The following is a 17,484-nucleotide window of genomic DNA, read 5'->3' as shown; positions in this document are numbered from 1 at the left end:
AAAAGGCTTTTTCCGCCTACTCCAGGGCCGCGGTGGCTCTTCCGTCCGCCATCCTAATGAGCCCTTTAATTTGTGACATAATAAGAGCTTGTGCCCAATACTCTGCTCAGAAGCCTGTGGCCGGTGCTATTAAATGCCGGTTTGCTGAATACCAAGGCTGGTAGTCTAGAATACACCTCAGGCCTCTTTAATCAGCTACATGCCACGCCCATCTCCTTTAGCTCACACTTGTGAGTCTCTGCTTTCTCCTTTGTGACAGTTTTTCCCTCTTTCTCTTCCTCCTTCGTTCTCCATTGTGGGATTCCCCTCTCTCGGTCAATATCTAATGAGGAAAAATAAGGGATGGTCCCTAAAAATATGTACTGGTGTGCCCCATCGGCAACCACCAGCGTAAAGTAAGCACTGTTAATGTCAGTGGCACTATAAAAGGCCAGGTATAGAGAAGCACTCTGTTTGGCAACTTTGCATGGAGGTGAGTTTTTCTGCTTTTGCAAGCAATTCTTCACCCAGCACTTCCTGTATCCTATTTGTTGTTTTCCTCATATCCCTTCCCTCAGGATAGTCCTAGTTAAGTCCTTGCTGTTGTGGTGTTTGTGCTTTATTACAGGTATTATTTGCTTCCAGTCTCCTTCACTTCCTCTAGGCCAGAAGTCGCCAGGAGGGGAGGAATATTCAAATATTGTTTTCTGTGATTATTGTATTGCTTTTGATTTATGAATTATATTAACATTTTGTTACTATTTCTTGAATTAATTCCAAGGACCTGGAGCGTTCCATCCAGTTCTGTAGTTTTTCCTTACTTTCTCCATGTTTTGTTCCTGTTTGTCAAACAACATGGAAAGGGAGTTCCCAATTATAAAAGGGACAAAAGTTCCAAAACTTAGCAGAAAACGCCCACAGAACAGCTTAATATTTTTCAAATTTTATTTTATATATTTGTTTTTGTTCTCATAGAAAAATATATCCAATATAAATAGTTGAAGTGAATACATGGTTCATTTGTCCATCTCATTTGTAAAATACACATAAAAAAACATCAGCCTAGGAACACATGGGGCAATGAAAAATGGCACACAAATCAGTTACTCATTCAATCAACCAATAACTCATTACACAACCACTCCACACATACAAACTCAGACAAAAACAGCATTTCATCAAACATACAGGGAAAGCGCCGACGCGCGTTTTGGAACAGTGACAATAGGAGCTTCCTTCATCAGTGCACATGTCGTAAATACAGTCGTCAGTACGGTCTCTCCAGATCCGAAAACCCAGTATTAGACAGGTGTCCTAGTCTAAATCATTGCTGGCGAAGCATATCTGTGGGCAAGAAGAATACGTCAAAATACAGAAGAATTTTAAAATGTAAAACTCATCCTACTGGTCTGTGGTTCTAAAAAATCCGGACCCTGGTGTTTTCCCGATATCGAGGTCCAATACCCGTGTCACAAAACCTCAACGCACCAAGACGATTTTGGTATCTATGAACCGATAATAATTAGGACATCATTCCTATGTATTTGCGTCACAATCGAGGGTTGCCAACACCCCAAAATCGTAGTTTCCGTCCCCATCCCTTAAACTCCATTTTGTGAACGGCATCCATCTTGCATCTTGCCCTCATGTTAAGTCAATTAAAGGTCGAGCTTGATCAAAAGGGACACGTCCACCTTTTCGTGACTTCCCCCTGACCTGTCCCAACTGACTCCATTGCCTTAGGCCAAACCTGTTTGGGCAGCTCCTCGCCCAGTGGCCGAATACGATAGCATCAATACATAACATTCCACAAACCATTCACTACATACAGACCATGCTTTCTGCAAACATGCACCTGTCCACATTCCTTGTTTATGGCCAGTTTTATGACTGGGTTGTACCTTTCTTTATTAAGGTTTCATCGATATCTGATGGGAGTTCCAGGCTTAACTGGGTAATCTATCAACAAACTGGACATCTAAAATATGGGCTTGCTTACATGACTCCGCTCTTTGTATTATTGTAGAAATATGTGTATAGCCATATCATAAACTCAGGAATTCTTGCTTGCAGCTATTATTTTCGTATATAAGGAGACGGCTGGTTCTGTAAAAACGAACAGTCTCCCGAGAACCTACTCTCCGTGTGGTGTACTTCTGGGACACGTGTTACTTGGTAGCTACCAATAAAACTTGATCTTTGACGGTAACTAGAAGACTCAGTGTTTCTGTGGTCCGGAACCAGGGAGAACTCAGAGGTCCTCGGGTGCTACCCCCTGGCACCACCGGGTTCCTAAAAACCCGGCACCTCAGTTGGCGCCCAACTCGGGGCGATATCAAGCGGTGACGGTCCAAGCCAGATGTTCGTGAGGAGCTTCGTGTGAAAATTCCGGAGGACGGCCAGCCACTTCAGCGACCCCTGTATGTCGACGTGGTTCCGAAGGTCTTTGCTGCGAGGTTCCCCGCGTCCCGACGGCTACGAAGGACTGCTGCCCTGACTATCGCCTTGTTTTGGACCCAGTGATCCTTGGTAGAGCGAAACGATAGACGAGTCTTCTAACGACGTCACAGATCTTCAAATACTTCAGTTAAGTATAAGTGGAGCGTCTCCCAGTCCTTAGTTTGTCCTTAGTTTTTGGTATCCTTGAGATACGCTTTGATTTGGTACTTGCAAGCCCCAAAGCCGAAGGACTCGTGTATTCACGAGATATATCGTAACAGATAATCCTTTGAAGTTTGAAGCTAGACTAGTGAGCGAAGATGCCTGGTTTTAGCAGACTTGGAAACTTGTTTTGTCTTGGTTGTAGTAAGGACTCCCGATTAGAGGAATCTTGTCCGGTTCCTCCAATTGGAACTCCAACGTATGAGCTCTATGTAAAGCACGGCGTAGGTCCTATAACATATAACGAAGTATGGATAAAATACACCCGCAAGGATGGTGTTTTAAAATGGCCCCAATATGGTAGTTTCGACTCAGAAGTTTTAGATAACCTAGAGGTCAAACTATTCAAGAAGAAAGCCCGACCGGCGATGTTTGACTCTTTCCGCTTATGGCGTAAAGAGGCCAAACAGAAGGAAATTAAATTAGAAAAGAAGAATAAGAGGGAAAGAGGTATTTCAGTAATGCAAGCCGCGATAAAATTTAAAGACAACGAAGAGGATCGAATAAGTGAGCAGTTGCACAGGCAACGTAAAATGGCAATAGATAAATGCTATCCCGTTTTGCCATCTCTTCAGCGAGAGACAGTAAAAGAGCGTGAAAAAGATCCATTAATGGCTCATTTGCTAAGTTCGCCACCACCCTATGCACAAAATGCCACAGCACCTCCGCAACCTTTAGTTGCACCTCTGGTAGCTGTTATACAGGCTCCTTTACCGCACTCACCGGCTACTCTTCAGCTGGCTCCTGTTTCTCTGGCGCAGCCTCCTCAAGGCTCACCGATCACATCTACTTCTCCTACTGTTCCTTCTAAAATTTCGCCTAGCACACCTTCTAGTCTCTCTGATACTCGTTCTACGAACATTTCTGTTTCTACTTTGCGTGACTCTGTTCTACCACCAGTTATTCCCCCACTTTCACCTTCCGTCTGGCATAAAATGGCCAGCATTGTTACTAACTTTCCTTCACCACTTTTTCGGTCGCCTAAAACGACCCCTAACACGGAACGAAGACAATTACGAAGCCAAATGCCCGATTATCAGGAAAGGGAATCATTGAATAAGTTAGCACGAAATTGGGCTATGGACACAGCAAGATATGATGTAGAGTCTGTCATGAACGTTTTACGTCAATGGGATGAACCAACGCAAAGATACGTCTTTGAGCAGATGTGTGTTTTCCTGTGTGAGGATTTGGTAGATAATGGTCAGAAGACCAACGAGCAAGAGTTGTGTAGTGTACGATTTAAATTTGGGGAGGGTATGATTGTGGGTCCCGACGTTGAAAAAGCAGTTGAGATATTATTATCACATAGAAGTACGGGTGGTAATTCTGGGTCATCCTCTGACAGTGGTACATCCAGCAGGAAAAGAGCGAGACAGTACCCCATGAGAGAGGTTCCTCCGGTCTGGAGGGAAGGTGACGCAACTGCAGTTCCACCGGTTCTGCCTCATTTCCAGCGTGTATGGGTACATGTCCCCTGGAAAAGATCCGAAGTTTTAGCACTCAAGCAGACACTACCCGATCCCTGTAAAAACCCGACTGGGTATTATAAGGAGTTGTCCCAAACTGCCAGCTCATGTATAATGAATTTAGTGGATATAGACATGTTGTTTGGGAACGTTGTTCCACATCCTTTATGGAGTAAGATACGTCATACAGATCATGACCAAGAATTAGGTGACTCGTGGGCGAACATTGCGACTACAGATGCTAGACAAGTCGGTGGTTTCAAGCCTGAGCCGTTAATAGCTGAACTTCCCGGTAGAATTATTGCGTACATGAAGACAATTATGCCTGAAGTACGCGTAAACTGGGACAAGCTATCCGCGTGCAAGCAGAAGAAAGACGAGAATGTGTCTGACTTTTTCACGAGATTTGAGGAAACTTTCACTGACCATAGTGGTCAGGATATGGCTACCGAGGGTGGCCAAAGATTGTTTGTAGACAAGTTTGTACACAATCTGCTTCCCGAACTATGTGCTAAACTAAAAGATTCAGAGAGTGCTTGGGCTGTCTCTACGTCAGCGCAGATTCTAGCAACAGCTCAGTACTACGAAAACAGGCGCAAAGACGAGCTAGACAAAGCAGACAAAAAGACGAAAGATTTAAAAACTAAAGTTCTTCTCCAACAGGCCTATCCGCCTCGTATGGCTAGCCAGCCCAATTATCAACAGAATAAGCAGTATTCTAGAGACGCGCAAGGAAACGAGTCTTCCCACCAGCGTGTTCCGTATGGCCCGAATCAATGTGCGTATTGCAAGGAAGAGGGTCATTTTAAGAGTAATTGTCCGGCTCTTGCACGACGCTTAAACGGTGTTTCAGGTGTAAGAGGGAGAGGTGTTCAACATGCCCCCAGAGGTAGGGGCCGTGGAAATTTCTCCCAGAACACAGTTTCTTTTCCGCCTCAGAATTCCATGAATAGCTTTGACCAACAGAATAACGCATCGTCTAGGTCAGCTCAGTACTATGCTGACGACTAATACACCGAACACGACAATGAGGGTAACGATCGCTAGGACAGCCATGGACAAAGAGAGGGAGTTGTTTCAGTTCCAGTAGACCAGGATGGACCTTATGTCGAGGTAATTACCTCAGGAGTGTCAGAGCCATTTCTGCTGGATACTGGTGCTACAAAAAGTTCTATTATGCACTCAAAACTTCCTGGCGCACCTTTGTCTGGTGAAATGAATGTCTCAGTAGGCTTCTCTGGCGCCCCTGTTAGAAACCCGATCTCTAGTCCTATATCCCTTTCTGTTGGCCCCTGTGAATTGGAAGCACCCCTCATTCCTACAACAGGTTGCGGTGAAAATTTGTTAGGATTGGATTTGCCAAAAAGGTTGTATGCGACTTTGTACTGTTCTCCCTCGGGAGTACAACTTACCTTAGGGAAAAAAGTCATTTCTCCAATGTATTTGTCGAAAGAAGGTATTCCAACCGAATTATCATCACTTCCTGATATACTGTGGGCTAATGGTTCCAATGACGTAGGTCGTTTGGAGATAGCACGGTATGTCATAACTTTGAAAGCCAACGTCGGATTGCCACGTATTCCCCAATACAAAATATCTAACGAATGCGAGAAGGCGTTGTTAACGATCATTTATGATTTGATCGATAAAGATGTTATTGAAGAAACAACAGGGAACGTTTGTAACAGCCCAGTTTTACCGGTCTTAAAACGTACTGATCCTTCACAGCCCCCTGTGTATAGGTTTGTGAATGACCTCAGAGAGGTAAATAAGGTAGTTATCCCACAGTTTCCAGTTGTCCCCGACATTACTGCTTTATTGACAATGGTTCCAGCTTCAGCAGACTGGTTCTCGGTGATTGACCTGAAGAACGCTTTCTTCAGCATCCCGATCGCCGAAGAGAGTAGAGACCTTTTCGGCTTCAATTTAGGAGGACGAAGCTTCCGCTTCAAATGCGCTCCTCAAGGCTACTGCGAAAGCCCATCTATATTCAGTAAGGCACTGAAAACACAACTAGACACAATTGTGCTGCCAGATGGGTCAACTTTGATCCAGTACGTAGACGATCTACTGATCGCCGCAGACACTGAGGAGATTTGCAAACAAGCCACGTTGTTATTATTGCGTCACTTATGTGACATGAAGCACAAAGTCTCCCTTTCAAAGCTGCAATTTTGCCGACAAGAAGTAACCTACCTAGGTCACATCTTATCGAAGGAGGGAAGGAGACTGACACCAGAAAGAATACAGGCAATTACAGAACTAAGTGCCCCAAGGACACAGAGAGAGGTTCGAGCCTTCTTGGGCATTACATCGTACTGTAGACAATGGATACCGAATTTCTCACTACTAGCCAAGCCCTTGCTGGCACTACTCCGCAAAGACACGCCTAATCCTATGCCTTGGTCTGAAGATTGTCAGACGAGTTTCCACGAGTTGCTTGATGCATTGTGTTCGGCCCCTGTGTTGGGAAACCCCAACTACAGTAAGCCTTTTACATTGTATGTCCACGAAAAGGAAGGTTGTGCTTTATCAGTCTTAACGCAACACTTTGGGGACAAACAGCGCCCATGCGCGTATTTTTCGGCAACTCTGGATCCAGTGGCTAAGGCACTGCCAAGTTGTCTAAGAGCAACCGCCGCAGCAGCTGTCTGCATTCGACAGTCTGCTGGATTAGTCATGAATAACACTCTGATCGTTATGGTTCCGCATGCAGTTGACATTTTGCTAAATAGGACCAAGACACAACATCTTACTAGCGCTCGACTATCCAGTTACGAACTTACCCTGCTAGCAAGTCACATCCACATAAAGAGGTGTGATACACTCAACCCCACTACGTTATTACCCATCCCGACAGAGACAGACAAGATTGACAAACATGACTGCTGTTTCAGGACAGAAGAAGAGACAAAAGGGAGAGTAGACTTACAGGACACTCCCCTTCCCGAATGCAATGATACTTTATGGGTTGATGGTTCATGTTTCAAGTTGCCGAATGGTGATACGACCACAGCATACGCCGTAACAACATTATACACCATTGTAGAGACTGCACGCATTTCCCACAATTCTGCACAAGCTGCAGACCTGATTGCGCTTACTAGAGCATGTGTGTTGGCGAAAGGAAAGCGAGTGAATGTGTACACTGACAGCCAATATGCCTTTGGTGTGGCTCACAGTTTTGGGAGATTGTGGCGTGAACGTTGGTTCCTTACGTCCCATGGTGCAAAGATACAACATGGCCAGCTAGTTAATGAGCTCCTTGAGTCACTCACCTTGCCCCTACAAGTCGCCATTATAAAATGCAGTGCACACAAAAAGATTCAGGATGATGTTGGCCGCGGAAATGCATTGGCAGATGAGGTTGCGAAAGAAACTGCAAGGAACACAATGAGTCGGATGTATGTTATGGGTCCCGCTAGATGGACTGCTGATGTGGGAATGTGTGAGGACACCATTGAAAGCGTAAAATCGATACAAGCCGAGGCCACTGAGAACGAGGTGAATGAATGGAGAGAAAGCACAGGTAGATTGGATGCGAATGGTTGTTGGGTCGAACTATCAGAACACCAGCGATGGCTATACAAAACACGAAAGCAGGGGTATCAGGCCAAACGATCTGCACATTTATCCTATATAGTTTGGTTCAGTAAATTTTGTTGTGGGTGCTATTAACCTGAAGTCATATACCCCTAGACTCCCAATGATTCAAAGCAGCACAATGGTACAGCACCCCACACAGTATATCTTTTACAATATCATTGAATACATTCTTCAAAGAAACATTTCAGTAGGACTGGAGGTTCTTTTTTTCTTTGCTTTTATTAACAATTTTCCAGTTTAAAAAGAAGAAACGTAGCCAACGCGTTTCGTCCGTAGGACTTCTTCAGGGCGGAAAGTTTTCCTACGGATTTCAAAGTTGTCACACAAATCTTTTTATGAGGCAATTGCCATCACGGTTTTAAGTTTGTCAATAACGATCTTTTCATATGTGGCTGTTTTGAAAAAGAATATTATTTTTTCTTATTGTTTTCTAGTTTGTGGAGCGTCAAAGAGTATACAAGGCATAGGTGGCCTCGCAAAGAAGGATGACAGTCAAATCCTTCTGTGTATAGTGAGCTCTGGCCATGTGGAACGTATCTATTCACTGTCCACACCCCATCATTTTTCGGTTATGCGCCGTATCTGCCGTCTCACTCGATACCAAGGTTGGCGATGGCTATTACCTAATGCATACGTACTTGCAGTAGTAACGATGGCTCACGGAATTGCGCACATCAGTTCAAAAGGAATCTGTAAACTATTGGCCCCAGTATGGCAGAATAGCAATATCCCAAAATATGCAAAGAATGTGGTTAAAAAGTGTATGGTGTGTTTGAAGTACAATCCCGGTAGGGGAACCCCAACTCCAGCTGGTCATTTTGCGCCTCCAACGTACCCGTTCGAGGTTTTACAGCTCGACTTCATCCACATGGAGAGGTGCAACAACCTAAAGTATGTGCTCGTTGTTGTCTGCGCCTTTTACAGGTGGGTGGAAGCGTACCCCCTTAAGGACAATACCGCTTTATCAACTGCCAAAGCACTCGTCAAAGAGTTCTTTTCGAGGTTCGGTATGCCTAGAATTGTCTGGAGTGATAACGGAAGTGAATTCGTAGGATGCGTGATGAAGAGAGTGTGTGAGTGTTTAGGCATCCACCAAAAATTCCACGCTGCAAACCACCCCCAATCAGCTGGATTAGTAGAGTGCTACAATGGCACTCTAAAACTCAAACTAGCCAAGATCCAAGCCAGTACAGGTCTTAAATGGCCTGACGCCCTGCCTCTAGCGCTTTTGTCAACCAGGATGACTGTCCACTCCAGATTAGGACTTAGCCCCCATGAGATCGTGTTTGGCCGCCCAGCCAACATCTGGGGCGTGCCAAGACCCAAGAAACTAAGTGAGATAGAACACCCCGTACTACTTGACTATTTGTGCGAATTGACAACTAAATTGCGTGTTTTACACCAACAGGTTCACAGTTCCTCTCCACCAGCCTCTGACGATCCAGGTCACCTCATCGAGCCCGGCTCGTGGATTTTGGTGCGAAATTTCCAGCGCACCAACAACGGACAGCCGAGGTGGACCGGACCGCACCTAGTGCTGCTTTCAACGAGATCTGCTGTTCGGGTGGAAGGCAAGAAGAACTGGGTACATGGGACCCACTGCAAACGGGTCCCTCTACCCCTTCCATACGACCGGTGGGTCAACAAAGGACTTGCCGACTCCGAGACCGAATCCGTACCTCGCTTCATCCCTTTCAGCGATGCACGTTTGAAAGAAACTAGTACCGAAAAGGAGAGTGATCATATTTTACAAGGACTTGTGTCGCCGTCTATGCAATTGGACACTACCGAACCTGAGACGCTGTTTGAAGACCACACCATACCTGGGAAACGACGGTACGACCTGCGGTCTAAACAAAGAGACTAATAAACGATTGACCTAATGTGATTTCCCTTTTCCCCTAAGAACTATTTTTTGATTTTTCAGCTCTCTCGTCCCAGGGGAACTAGCTCATTTTTGATTTTTCGAACCGCCATCCGGTTCTGCTGCTAGGGTCGCGGTTGAAGTCTGGGGAGTGCAACTGGGAAGTTCTAGGTCCACGGTTCTGATTGGTCCACGGGAGTTACCCCGGACTGAGCAGAGCGCGCTCCCTGGGAGAATCAATCAACCACCGCGGGCAGCAACTAGAGGATGGAGTTTCCAAGGGTAGAGAGACCTATCAGACTCACGAACTTCGGAAAACAGTTATGCACAATACTGTCCAAAAGAAGATTCCTGATACTATGTGTTTTAATGTTATGTAGCATACTTGTGTTTTTTACTGGTTATACTCTATTCGTATTTAAAGTTACCTTTTCGAATGACACCCAGCCACCATCTCCTCCCACTATTTCTCCACACTACTTTCACCCTCTACCTGAACACGAGTCTGCCCGAAGACTCGAATTTGTAAACAATTCTTTCATTCAGCTCCTACACCAACACCAGTCCGTAATGAACACATCAAACTGTTGTTTATGCAGACTTATGCCACACACAACCGATAAGGGGATCCCATACTTCATTTTGCCATTCAGCTACTATGGTTCTCTGTGGGCTTTCCAGACCATGTTCCTATTCGCCCTAGAACCATACCCGACCCGTTCCACTGCGAGCGATTCCAATAACAAGGCACTAATTGCAGGGATAAGAAATATGAGTAGGGATATCGACACATATCTGACAATGCCCAAAGATGAACTCAGTCCCTACACCCGTTGGAACGTGACTAAACATGGGGTTTACCTGGTCAAGAGCCAGGCAGCAAAGAAATCCCGCCCAGTTTGGATAGTGCCCCACCGAGGTCACTTATGCTTACAGGGTATTGGTAGGGACCCCACAGCACAGTTAGGAAAGAGCATTTGCACGGAAACATATGTATTTGCTTCCCGAACTTCCCCTATACTTTTGGCAGCCAAAGGCACGTATTTCGTTTGCCACGACCAAGCCTACACGTGGTTACCCCCTGATTTCTCAGGTACATGTTTTATCTCATTTCTGCTGCCTCCCACCTACACGGCCAGAGCAGATTACCATCGGACAAGGACAGCTAGGGGTGTCGTGAGTAAAGAAGACACCGCGGGTCAGGAATTCGCTGACTTCGCAAAGGGTTTTCTGCCATTTTGGGGGCCTATGGTGAACAGCAGAAATATTCGCCAGTTATCGAGGATAGTTGAATCCGACGTGACTACGACGGCCGGAGCACTTGGCAATCTGACAGCCGAGCTTCAGTCGGATCGACTTATGACCCTTCAGAACCGAATTGCCTTAGACATCATACTCGCCGATCGTGGTGGTGTGTGTAGAGTCATCCAATCCAGTTGTTGCATATTCATCCCTGATAACGCACCGACAGTATACCAGGCCATCTCCAAAACTACACGAAATATCTGGTTCCCTTCACGTTGAGAAAGGGGATTGGTCCCTGCTGGGGTGGTTCTGGGATCTGATCACTGCCTGGGGATGGAAAATTTTGATCTTCATTGGGATGACCTTGGCACTTCTGTTCATGTTTTGCCTATGTATACAGTGTGCTCCTGCACTATGTGGCCTCTGTGCTACCTCGTGTGTACGGAAGCCTGTGTCACAGGACGAGCTGAGTAACAGAATGATGCTACAGCAACATCTCCACGAATTTCTTCATACCGATTTGGACTCAGATTAGCATGAGTTATTGCCTTATATGAGGGCAAAAGGAGGGTCTGTGGTTCTAAAAAATCCGGACCCTGGTGTTTTCCCGATATCGAGGTCCAATACCCGTGTCACAAAACCTCAACGCACCAAGACGATTTTGCTATCTATGAACCGATAATAATTAGGACATCATTCCTATGTATTTGCGTCACAATCGAGGGTTGCCAACACCCCAAAATCGTAGTTTCCGTCCCCATCCCTTAAACTCCATTTTGTGAACGGCATCCATCTTGCATCTTGCCCTCATGTTAAGTCAATTAAAGGTCGAGCTTGATCAAAAGGGACACGTCCACCTTTTCGTGACTTCCCCCTGACCTGTCCCAACTGACTCCATTGCCTTAGGCCAAACCTGTTTGGGCAGCTCCTCGCCCAGTGGCCGAATACGATAGCATCAATACATAACATTCCACAAACCATTCACTACATACAGACCATGCTTTCTGCAAACATGCACCTGTCCACATTCCTTGTTTATGGCCAGTTTTATGACTGGGTTGTACCTTTCTTTATTAAGGTTTCATCGATATCTGATGGGAGTTCCAGGCCTAACTGGGTAATCTATCAACAAACTGGACATCTAAAATATGGGCTTGCTTACATGACTCCGCTCTTTGTATTATTGTAGAAATATGTGTATAGCCATATCATGAACTCAGGAATTCTTGCTTGCAGCTATTATTTTCGTATATAAGGAAACGGCTGGTTCTGTAAAAACGAACAGGCTCCCGAGAACCTACTATCCGTGTGGTGTACTTCTGGGACACGTGTTACTTGGTAGCTACCAATAAAACTTGATCTTTGACGGTAACTAGAAGACTCAGTGTTTCTGTGGTCCGGAACAAGGGAGAACTCAGAGGTCCTCGGGTGCTACCCCCTGGCACCACCGGGTTCCTAAAAACCCGGCACCTCAGGTCACGAACACGAGCAAGGCAGTATGCACTCACATCTTTAAGCAACACACACACACACCCTTCGTGCTAAGGGAGACAGATTAGATAGTGACTCAGGAATTACCTTATAAGCCAAGTGAATAGAGACAGCACAACTGTGTGATCAACAACCACCAAGACCATAAACAGTGGAAAGCTCAAAGATACCCAAGAACAATAAAAAAATATATGAAAATGGAGCAGAGCTTGTGAAAAGTGAGAAAGAAGAAAATCCTACTAATAGCATACCACAAGACACGCATAAATGGTGCTTCCAACGTTGCTCCAAGATGGATTACGAAGCAGGGAGGGGCCCTCATGGCTCCAGAGGGAACCCCGGGCTCGGAAATAGGAGCATATAGTAGGCGATAATAAGGCTGCAAAAGATATACAGAATGGATGCAAACATAAGCGCATTCTCATAATCGATTCGAGCTAACTACTAGAAAGGACAAGGGGTAAGGAATAGGGACTGCTTTCAAAACAGCTAATAGTGGATGTAGCGACTGCCTCCTACGATAACAGTAACAATCCTATTGGGTCCTCTTGTCCACCAACATTCGATAAAGGGAAAAGTGGGATTATGCTCACCTCAACCAATAATCATCAGTGACAGACTCCGTCTAAGTCCAATGAGTATCATTTACGTGCTCCAACTGGCGCAGGACAAGAACTCGAGGGTTCGATACGATACAGCGTGTCTAGATATAAAACAAAGCGATATGAGGCTCAGTTCTGTCAAGCATATATATCGTGCATGCGGGTATATCGATGACAGTACGGCCCTTTAAAGAAAGAGGACCTGAATATGCAGAGTGGAGATAACTAGTATCCCATAAACCGAATAATGGCCGTAGTCGCAACCATGAAAAAATGCGATAAGAGAATAGAAGTTAGAATACCTGGCAGTATAACGAGGAGCAGATGACTCACTCGCAAACAACACGGAGACAGTGGAATTACCAGGACGAATACGTATTACAGTTGTAGCGTCCTGAAAAGTAAAAAATAAAAAATAAAAAATAAAACAGAATAAAACGTGAGATATAGACTTCGGGGCATTAGTCAAAAGCATGGTCTGCCACAATGTCATGGTGGAAATTCCGACTGCTTACCTCAAGATGGACGCATCACGTCTCCGCAAAAGTATACGCCAGTCGATCACCCCCGGCAACACAGGGCCAAATGCAACAAGCACGATGGCGGGATGGTGATATATATACTGTAGGCTAAACATCCAATACGGAGCACCTGGACGCATGCATGCTCAGGACCGCTAGAACGCTAACTTCTCTTCCGTCAAGCGGAAAAATGGCGGCCGTTCGTTTATTAATTCAAACTGCTTGCAACAAATCTGCAAGTAGAAGTTCACGGTCATCACGAAAAAGGAACGAGGCGGAAAAAAATATATATATTCCCACCCATTGGAGATAGAAAAATAGTGAGATAAAAACATCACTCCAATTGCGGGCAAAAAAAGTTTAGAAAAGAGAAATCAAAAACATAGAAGAAATACTCGCATCACGGACAAGTCCTTACTGAATCCGGACAGTCAGTAGTCAGAAAAATGAGGAAACAGGGAAAAACAAAATACAATCATCCCTAAACAGGGGACGGCCAAGGAAAATACATACAAGGCAAAAATGAAAATAAGATAAATTACGGGTATCTACAAAATTGCATTTTCCCAAGGGACCTGCTCATTAAGTCCAGAGACAGCTGTCTCAAGGGAGAATATCCAGAACACTTCCCGTTTGCCTCTCAATGCGTCAGTGTTCCCATCTTTAGGGCAATGGATGCATTCGAGTATAAGCCATTTTAGATCTTCCACAGAATGTTTGAGGGCCCTCCAATGGGCAACCAGAGGGTCCCCTGTGCGAAGATTTCTAATACATGATTTATGTTCAGAAAGCCGTGTCCTGAACTCCCTGCCTGTCTCTCCCACATAGCCCTTGGAGCATGGACAAAGGAGGAGATAAATTACATTGCTAGTCCGACAGTTTGTCATTTCTTTGAATTGGATTTTTCTCTTGCCCCAATCCAATTCAGGAATAGTCAAAACATGACCACAGGCATGGCATCCGCCACACCTGTGGCTCCCAGTAATGGGATTGGCACCAGTAATGCTTCTTTGACTAAGTGCAGGAGGGTCAGCCGGAGATGCCCTGACTAACACATTCCTCAGGTTTCTATTGCGTCGAAACGCAAAGATAGGCTTTTCCAATTTCTCAGTAGTTTTATCCATTTTCAAGAGATACCATTGAGAATTGATGATGTATCTCAATTTCTCATTGAAATTAGAATGTGTAGTTACAACGACGAGTTTGCAATCCTCATTTCTTTCTTTCGGTTTCAAAAGTGCCTCCCGATCAAAATATTTGGCTCGTTTATACGAGTCCCTGATCAATCTATTGGGGTATCCTCTGTCCAGGAACTTCGTTTTCAGTTGAGTGGCATGAAACTCAAAGTTGCTCATATCTGTGCAATTCCGGCGGAGCCTTAGAAACTGACTAAAAGGTATACTGTTTCTCTGGCTCCGCGGATGAAAACTGTCGTAGAGTAATAAAGTATTTCGGGCCGTGGGTTTCGTATAGAGTGAAACCTCAATACAGCTGTTGTTGACTTGAATCCACACATCAAGAAATTCGATTTTGGAAGAGCTGGTGTTCACAGTGAATTTCAAGTGTGGGTCACAAAGCTTTATCCATAGAATAAACTCATTAAGTTGTTCCTGCGGGCCTCGCCAAATAAAGAAAATATCATCAATGAAACGATTGTAATTCGTGACATTTTCGAAAAATGGGGCAATCTCATTATAGATAAACCTTTGTTCAAATGCGCCCATGTAGGCATTGGCTACATTCGGGGCGCATGCTGCACCCATACTGATGCCCAGCACTTGCTGGTAGATGACTTTATCAAACTCAAAGTAGTTTTCTTTAAGCACAATGGCTAGACATTCCAAAATAAATAGTTTTTCTGATTGGCAATCCGAGCCATCGAGCATCTTTTTAACTGCCTTTAATGCGCCTTCCTGAGGGATGTTTGTATATAATGCCTCAATGTCCATTGAGACAAGTATATCAGTGTTAATGTTGAAATACAGGCTCTCAATCTTAGTTTTCAAGTAGCCTGTATCTCGAACGTAAGCAGGGAGGCGACAGATGATCGGTAAAAGGCAGGCGTCCACAAATTTGGACAGTGGTTCCGTCAGTGATCCGATAGTGGACACGATGGGTCTATATGGCGGAGTCACAAGGCTCTTATGCATTTTGGGTAATCCATATAAGACCGGAATTTAAAAAAAGGTTTTATTGAAAAAATCAAATTCTTGGTCACAAATGGATCCACGTTGTAAAGCACTGTGAGTGACATCAAAGATTTCAGTCATGATTCTTCTAGAAGGGTATGACACAACCTTACGGTAGTGTTCCGGACAGTTAAGCATAGAGAGAATTTGCTCCTTATAGTCCGAACTGTCAAGGACCGCAATTCCGCCCCCCCTTATCACTAGGTTTCACAGTGAGAATGTGATCGGCAGATAACTTTGTAAGTGATTGATATTTGTCATAGCTCAAGTTGTAGGCTGGTTGTCGGCATGGCTATTTTTTTTTTATATGAGCATATTGTACCCCGGGGACTCATGGGTGCTGGAAAACTGGGCATTATCTGTTATGTTACCATCTATTATCCTTAATTCATGACAGTCCTCTTGTTGTCTCTTGTTCTTCAAGGTGGCTGCTTTCAATCACAATATATTTGTGGTGTTAACGCTTTACTTTTGTGCCTAGTCAGCCATCTTTTTTGTTGTTAGTTAGATATCTTTATAGGACCTTTATTGGTCAAGCTGGTTATAGCATCTTTTCAATTGCAACTGTCGTAGAATGTATTTTAGCCTTTTCGTTATTATTCACAGTATGTTCATGGCAGTTTGGGGTTGTCTTAGTTACTCTGTCGTTTATTGGCAATGTGTGATGCTTTTGGGTAGATTAAATCTACTCTTTTACCTGGGTCAGTTCCAAGAATGTGTGTAGGGCTTTACTACTCCAAGTTCCCTGAGTGCTGAATTCTAAGGCCTGGATGTTAAATCTTATCTTAAAAATATAATTTATAAAATCAAAAGGGGTAGTCCACACTGGGTATATTTTACTGTTAAATAACCAAAAAGAAGTTCCTCCGTGAGAGCAGAATGAAGAAAAAGAGGATTTCAACCTTATTGTGGGAAGGAATGAAACTTTCTTTTAAAATAACCCTCATCCACCCAAGTTACCCCATGGTGGCATGTTTCATCATTGGGTTCCTCCCTAACCAGCAAAGACGCGGGAGCACTAGTTATTTGGTGTTTGGCAAGCAACCTGGACGGTGGAACGATGACTGGTGGCCCCCTGAGCTAGGATTGATCCCTTCCCCTGCCATGGAGATGAAAAACCTCGGAGTCTGGTTGGATCCCACCCTTAGTTTTACCTGCCATACTGAGAGAGTGGCCGCCTCCTGTTTTGGTATCATCAGGGGCATCAGACCGGTACTGAAATTTTTCGATGCCCCCACTAGACAGCTAGTGGTTCAGGCCTCAGTACTATCTAGGATAGATTATGCCAGTGCTTTGTTAGCAGGAACCAATCAGGCGGAACTCAAGCGGCTGCAGCGAGTACAGAATGCCGCTGCAAGAGCGGTGGTCGGCCTGCCTAGGAGATGCTCGGTCTCAAGAACACTGCAGGCGCTCCACTGGCTCCCAGTTGCTATTAGGATCGAGTTTAAGGTGCTCTGCCTGGCTTTTAAAATTTTAAAAGGCATAGCCCCCCCATACTGATGAATCTACTGACCCCGTATGTTCCCTCTCGTCCCCTGAGATCGATGGGTCAGAATCTGTCTGTTGTTCCACGTTTTCTGTTGAGTAGGACCGGCGGCCGCTCTTTTCGAGTGGTAGCCGCAAAACTCTGGAATTCTCTTCCTGCTGAAATTCGAGCATTGGAAGACCTACTCCAGTTCAGACGTGCTACTAAAACTGTACTTTTTAATAAAAATTTCTGATTTGGCTACTATTTGCAATGTTGTGTTTACCTCTCTGGGCGCCAGGACGCCCCTTTGCTGGGGCAGCTGTGCGCGGTACAAAAACAGTTAACATAACATAACATAACATAAGATGTTCCTATACACCTATGTAGAC

This window comes from Lissotriton helveticus, chromosome 8, assembly GCF_964261635.1.
Source record: "Lissotriton helveticus chromosome 8, aLisHel1.1, whole genome shotgun sequence".
NCBI classification, from domain to species: Eukaryota; Metazoa; Chordata; class Amphibia; order Caudata; family Salamandridae; genus Lissotriton; species Lissotriton helveticus.
Note: the sequence above shows the minus strand (reverse complement) of the source record.